At 39.6% G+C, this 7,596-nt stretch overlaps 2 long non-coding RNA genes across 2 annotated transcripts; both read right to left on the minus strand.

The window, feature by feature from the left end:
- Positions 1-380: 380 nt before the first annotated feature.
- On the minus strand, positions 381-2,221 carry LOC310889653. The gene is made up of 4 exons (XR_014576694.1): positions 2,080-2,221; positions 1,573-1,730; positions 1,336-1,458; positions 381-1,223 (listed from the first exon to the last, which is right to left on the minus strand). It is a non-coding gene; the product is annotated as an uncharacterized lncRNA (long non-coding RNA).
- A 1,414-nt stretch (positions 2,222-3,635) lies between these two features.
- Positions 3,636-4,549, minus strand: LOC310889654. Its single transcript, XR_014576695.1, has 3 exons — positions 4,478-4,549; positions 4,333-4,403; positions 3,636-3,991 (listed from the first exon to the last, which is right to left on the minus strand). It is a non-coding gene; the product is annotated as an uncharacterized lncRNA (long non-coding RNA).
- Positions 4,550-7,596: the final 3,047 nt, after the last annotated feature.

Raw genomic sequence — 7,596 nt, forward strand, 5'->3', positions numbered from 1 at the left:
GCGTGGAAAGTGAAAGACAATCGTATGTAACATAAATTATTTTTATCAATATTGTCCTCAACACTTAGCTAAGCTCTCCGAGGCAGAACAAGCATTTTTGTTATATGCCCATTCAGGAAAGGCAGGAAGCAATGAAAATAAGTAGAGGTATAGAAAACATGACCTGCAAGGAAAGTATGACAAAACTGAGGTTGTTCAGTCTTCAGGAGACTGGTGGGAGACATGGTAACAGCCTTCAAATACAAAGCAGACCAACGGGAAGAGAAAAAGAATCATATTCTCTCTATTCCCTGACAGATGTGACACGAAGCAATGTATTTAAAGCAAAGCAAAGAAGGTTCAGCAGGATAAAGCCCTCGCATTATAATGATCCTTCCTACACTTGGCAGGGGAGATTAAAATAACTCTAGAGCTGTGTCCACATTGGTAAATAAAGCAGCACTCAGGAGCATGCCCAGACACTGGAACTTCGATATCAGCAATGTCAAGCTGTTAAAAAAGAGTGCTTGGCATGCTTCTTTTGCCAAACAAGGTGCTCAGAAACCAATCCAGAAAGCAGAGCTCATGAAGTGTCCTGTTCCATGGGCCTTTTCCATGCACAGCCATGGGAGGGACTTGCTCGGGGGCTTCTTCACAAAAATTTTTCTCAGAGCACAGTAAAATTCCTAGGCATAATCAATGCACTTTTTCAGTATGGTAGCCCTATGCTCTTTATTTCAATGCATGCTTGAACAGTGGGATGGGATCTCATAATATAATATAGCATTTCTGTGTCACAGTGCAGTCTCCTCTTGCTTTAACTAAGGAGCAAGGATCACACATGTTGATGTGTATCTGTTGTTTGTGAGGAGCAATCACACAGGGGATACAGTTAAGGAAAACCAGAACCAAGCTTACTGAAGTATTTATTCCATGCAATGCTGTTACGTTCTGGCATCATCCATGTGTGAATTTTGCACTTATTTAGTTATGTGTGGTTCTGTTTGCTTTTAAGAAGGGAAAAAAAAAAAAAAAAAAGTCGGTCTAGACAGTCCATGGATCTCTTCATATTGGAGAGTTTTATCATGTACAAGTCAATTTTTATAGTGTTTAGCTAAACCTCTCAGCACACATACTGATTTTCATCCGAATTCTTTTGCGGGTTGCAGTTTCTCAAGCTGCTTCTTCCTTTCCCCTCTCAGGTGATTTTCTTTCCACAGCCAGCATAGAGCCATCTGCTTTCTCTGCAACACAGTAGACCCAGATGATGGCAGACAGCCGCAGGAGATGGGAATTCACCTCCCAACAGCCCCACTCGGAGCACAGGTGCAAAGAGGGGAGGCATCCGCAGCTTACCTTCAAGCCAGGTGAAGGACTGTTAGCCAAGAAGGAAAAGAAATCCCTTGCTCCCGTCAAACTGGAGTGCCTTTTTTTTTCTGGAGCACACCTGCGTTCTCGCTAACTTAGGCTGTGGGGCTCCTAAACAAAAGCAGATGAAACCAATAAACAGAAAACAGTTATTGTTTGGCAGTACCTGAAGAAAAAAAAATAAAAGAAAAAAAAAGTCACTCACTGCTCTTTGCTCTTACTTACTAATTACGCTTATTTCGTTTACCATAATTATACATTGTTTTATTTCATAAGCAAATGCACAGGAAGAGCATCTTCTTGGAGGAGGACTTGCTTTGGACCACATCTTAAAGCACTGCTTCTTGTTCAGGATTTATGCTTCAGTTGCCATAATCCAAAAGCTGTTTTATCAGGGAGATATAATGCTAAATCACATCCTCACACAATTCATTAGAAGACATAATAAAGGATAGCCAACCAGACATATAAATATATATATATATATTTAAAAAAAATAAATCCCATCTAATAAAATTAGAATTGTGTATGTTTTTATCCTCTTTATTCAGAGAGGAAAGGCAGAATTTCAGAGTAAAAATAATAATAATAAAAAAGCTGAAAATATGTATTTTCCAGGTAAGTAGAAACATATGTATTGTTCACCACCCTTTTAACTTCAGCCATATTTCCTCCTCCCCCACCCCCTCATCATACTGCAATTAGGTTACATTTTTAAACAAAAACACTGACATAGAAAGCCAGTTTTAAGTCTCAAAACTGAATGTCTCATCAATTTTCTCTCCCCCAAAACATTTCTTGAAGTGGGATTTATCTAAGGCAAACTACTCCCAACAGAAAATCTTGGTTTCCATATGTCACTGAAGTTTCCTAAACCTACTGCTGCTTTATTGCAGGAGTAGATGACACTCCACCCTACTCATCAGCCCAGACTAACTAACAGGTCAGGTCCTACCCCTTCCTAATCCTGCTACAGCATTTGTGAACCATCTGTATGGAGAGGAAGCAGGACAAGTGAACACAGCTGTCAGGAGAATTTGCGTTTCCCTCTCCTGACTTGCACCATATGCAACCCAAATCTCAAAATAGCCTGGAAGATCCACAGGAAGCTTTGTTCCTTACTTGTACTCAGCAGGGATGCTGAGCACAGAGGTAGTGGTGCTGAGGGAGATGTGCCACCAGGATTAAAGGTGTGGCCATCAGAATTAGAATGACTTGAATAATTACAAATACCTGCACAGCAAGTGGAGAACGTAATGTATTTTACACTCATACAGCCTCCAGTAAAGTGTTCATTTCAGTAAATTCTAAGTACTTAAATGAATAAGGATTATTCATCATGGTCTAAGAAGGCAGGGGCTGGATAGGTAACACAGAGTGCATACGCAAAGATTTTATCCCTTCAAATTTTAATAATACCCTCATTGTCAATGATGGGGCTTCCTTGATTTCCCATAGGAAAAGTCAAAAGCCATGGTCTGGAGAGAAACATTACAATTAGAGTCGGACAGATATTTTCCAACCTAAATTTTTTCCGTTAGAAAAATGCCTGTTCCATGAAATCAACATGTTCCCACGGTACATTTCATTTTCATCAAATCTTTAGAAGGAAACCAGCTGCCTGGTTCCCTGCCAGTTTGCCTGCTTGCCCAGCAGCCCACCTTGCAGGCAGCCACAGAGCCGGGACCCGAGAGGCACAGGGCAGAGCACTGAGGACTTCTTGTTTCCGCTTACCAAGACACTGAGGCTCAGGAGATTTGCAGCAATAAGCAGTGAGATGCCTGGGCCAGGACCGACAATCCTTGTGCTGACTGGAGGTCCTGCATCCACTTTGTTTTGAAAACAGACGGAAGGAAATATTCCGTCCATGAGACGCTTTAAAGGCTTATTTCAGCTTGGAGTTATTTTTTGTTTTTATTTCGGAATTTCCCACAGAACAGACACTTTAAACACCATCTGACATCACATTGTAGAAAGTCACTACCAGACACAGACATCACTGATTCTGGGGTGGGGGAGATACATATGTTAGTTTCATAAGAGGCAAATTACATCAAATTGACCAACAATTCCAACTATTCTGTAAAACACGGGAAAAGTTTAGAGGGAAATACACAAAAACCTATAAAGTCAAAGTCTAGCTGAACGGGATTCCTTATGACTACACACTGAGTGAACAAAGACAATGGAGTAAGATGTCCAATAAATGAGGACAGCAGGAAAGAAAGAAAAAATTAAAAAAGAAAAAAAAAAAAAAGAAAAAAAAGAAAAAGGAAAAAAAAAGAAAAAGGAAAAAAAAAGAAAAAGGAAAAAAAAAGAAAAAGAAAAAAAAGAAAAAGGAAAAAAAAAGAAAAAGGAAAAGGTATTATTCAGATTTGTTTAAGAAATAAAGCTTAGAGACATCACCACTTTGGTCAGAGTATAGGAGTGAATTATTAACAACATAAAAGTAAGCCAGGAAAATATCTTGGCCACAACTCTGATTTTTTGATCTGCGCTTCAGAATCTTCGAAGAGGGATCCTGTGACTCATGTGCCAAGGTCTTGATGAAACCTGGACAGGTGGAAACCTTTTATCAGAGGGTACAGAGCCATTCTACAGCACCAGGAGGCAGAAATCCATGTACAGCTTCCTTGTCTTCCAGCTGAAAGAAATAATAATAATAATATAGGAGGAGGACCTTTCCTCCTTGCAGGTTTTTAAATTCTTGCAATATATGAGAAAGCTTCATAATAGGAAGGACAGATCACATACTGTCATGCAAAACTATTAACTAGCAACACTGCTGGGAGATTCAATATTCAGTTCCTGCTTACAGACTCTTCATCTCAGCTGCAGAAAACAGCATTACAGAATAACATGGTTAACGGTTCCTTGCTCAAAAGGCTGCTCAGGCTGAAGCCAAAGTAGCTGAGTGCAACTCTTAGTAACTATTAGAGATATAATCAAACATAGCTGTGCTGAATAAACCATTGACAGACTTACAGAACAAATTGCCTCAAATCTGAGGCCACAAGAAAGGCAGAGTCCAAAAATTACTGTGTTGAAAAGAAAGCCTGTGAATTAATCATGTAAGCATACTAAAACATTAATAGTTTTGAACACTGAAGGTGAAAGAACATTTGTTCACCAAAGGTCACTCTTCCAGCTCAGGGGGGAATTTTAAAGAACACATGTTGGAAAATTTGCCTCAGTATTTGTGTTATTTCACCCCTGGGCATCGTTTGCAGTGTAAAGCAATTAGAATGGTAGCCAATGAGCATCCTGGTGTTAAAACCCTCCAGGAAAAGTCAGCATCACTTAAAGTAACAATACCTCACTGCTGGACCCTGGTTCTCAAGAATAAGTATTTACTCTTTATTAAAAAAAAAAAAAAATCTATTCCAGGCTAGAAACTGAACAAGCCAGACTGATATAAAAGTTACAGATCTACTGCCAGCAGAAGAAAGGCAACTGCAACTGGAAAGCTCGAAGCCATCACCTTTGGAAAGACAGGAAAATTAATGACTGTTTTTTAATGGGTGGAGGTGTGTGAGCACATGTCTGAAAAAGAAACCACTGACCAATATTTGTGAAATAAATGGTGTGAACAGGGCATTCTGCTCCCAGCCATGATGTAACAAGGATTCTTGTAAGGGAAATCTAATCAGAGCGGCTGTGACAAAGGACGCAGTAAAATAATTAGAGAGAAAGTCTGATTGCCATCCAACCGTGTTTTACTATTTCCTTAACTGTCAATTTAAAGGTAAAGTTACTGTAAAGTAGTTTTTTCTCGTTTAGTTTTACATAACAGAGGCAATAGTAATCTCCTTGGAATCTGGTGCCTCTCCAATGTTTATCACACCATTTATCTTCCAGATTTCCAGCTTACAGAGAAGTAAAATGTGAAGCACCACTGTTAAATCACATTACTCTGTTGGCAAAAAATATTGTGTATTGTGTATAAAAGGAGTTAAGTGGCTGATTAATTCAAATAGTTACATTAGTTACTTAGTATGACATAAAAGGCAGGAAAAAAATCTTAACTATAAGGTACACTGTATGAATGTTTCTAATGTGACTGCACAAAAGACCCATGCTGTAAATTATTTCCACAAGCAGGTTCAATACTACTGTGGGGCATGCTTTTCACCCCGTATATCTGCATTTTGCCTCCATAGTGATATGAAGCATCCGCAAACTATCCTAAATGGGCAGTTTCTGATTCTCTGTCTTCAGAAGAAAATTCCTGAAGGAAAACCCTCTGTGCATCCACAGAAGTAATATTCACTGAGGGCACAGCTGGCCCATGCTGAGCTCTAGACACTCCCAACTTCTGGAAGACTCACCGAACGTCTCCCTGAGGGAGATGGATGTACATACAGTATATACTTACATATCAAATGTAAGAAAACTATATAATTGCTATCAGAAATCAAGTTCTGCTACTGCTGTCAATGCATATAACAGTACTGTACAGCAGCTCACCGTGTAACAGTAACACCCTCCCCTGTGCCCCATAGGGAAAAACCAGTGGGACTGCTGCACCCTAGAAGGTAAAAATACAGATTTACTTTTTCACATTACAGCAGTCTGCCACGTGCCCTACAGTTCTGTACAATAACTAGTTATGGACTCTAATGTTTACAGATGCACACACCTACTCAAATTGCATTAGGGCAGAATTTGCAGTATTCTGAATAAAATAAGACTCCAAACCTGAGAAGTAAACACAAGTTTTTGAACTGCAGGTTCCCAAGACACATTATCCTGGGGAGAAGAGAAAAGAACACAACTATAAACAGTGACCTAAGCATGCTTTGTTGGCATGAAGGCAGAAGAGCAACAAGGACCTCAAGAAGTTTAGCAACACCATTTTCCACATCGTGATAAATGCTATATCAACTATAAAACCCATGCCACCCATTACATGCTCTTTAAGTCAAACTCCACTTCTGCCTGCCTGCCACATGTGGCATATGAAAGCAATGCAAGGTGAACACTGGAAGACATCAAAAACTAGGAAATAAAAAACAGAAATGTAAAGTGTGTGGTGTGGAAGAGGGATTGCCTTGGAGTAGGGCCAAGGAAGTAGGGACATCAGGGCTGGGGAGAGGTAGCTGGAGATTTCAGCTGGACTGGGGACTCTGTGTAGACCCAGGGCTTATTTCAGTGTACAGCCCATAGCATATAACCAAGAAAGATTGCAATCCTTCAGTAAGATGTTTCATGTAATCCAGCAGCAAAACAAACGGCAACAAAAGCAACAGCCAAACACACAAGTAGCTTGTTCAGCATAAGATTTTCTATTATAATAGCCCAAAGATGAAGAAAAAAGATGCAACTGCACAGCTATATGTGGGAAGACCAAGACCCACTCATAGCTGAACATGTGCAAATGCCAAGCAGAGACAAGTGATTAACAGACTTCTCCCTCTCCGAAGGCTGAAGTTCATTTGTTCGCTTGTTTTCAAAGCATGTCCCATCAAACAAAGAGCCCTGGAGTTAATAGGTTACTTTGTGTATGTGAGTTTAAGTTGTTTCAAGTTGTTCTCAACATAAAGTGATTTACTAATATTAAAGCTTCTGTCAGACTCCATCCTCCCTAAGATGAGGACTACCTGTGTCCCTTCCCTAGATGTGTGGTGAGGTAGAGGAGCTGAAAAGGGTGTCCAAATTTCTACATAGTAGGTAACCTTGTGTGGCACAGAGACACAATGTAGGAGAGAGCCAGTTTTAAGAATGACAAGAAAAAAGTAGTCTATGGTAAGCAGTAAGCAATAAAACTGTCAAGATGTTGGAAAATAGACCACGTCTGCAATTTCTCTCACCATACCCATTAGCTACTAAACTTTCTAAACATTTCACTGAACAACCACAATTCCCATCTTATTATAATAAAAGGCATAGTAAGGATTAGAAAAAACTAGGAACTATGTGTCACCCTTTACCTAACAGCAGATGCATTTGAACTCCAGATCTACCATTTTCACTGTGGTAGTTATCAAATAGTCACTTCTGAAATAAAACATTTCATGCTAACTGCTATAAACAGCTAAAGGGAAAGTAATATACAAATAGGAAACATGAGGTAGAGGAGGTAGAGGAACCAGAAGTTAATAAGGATTTGTAAAACTGATTTAAAAAAAAAAGAGAGAGAGAGAGAGAGAGAAGGGGAAGAAAGGAGAAGGAGAAGAAGAAGGGGAAGGGGAAGCAATGAATTTATGGAGAGTTTATGCAAACCTTATTACTGGCCTTGAGATCAGCGCA

The sequence above is a fragment of the Anser anser genome (genome assembly GCF_964211835.1).
Source record: "Anser anser genome assembly, chromosome: Z".
Taxonomy (NCBI): Eukaryota; Metazoa; Chordata; class Aves; order Anseriformes; family Anatidae; genus Anser; species Anser anser.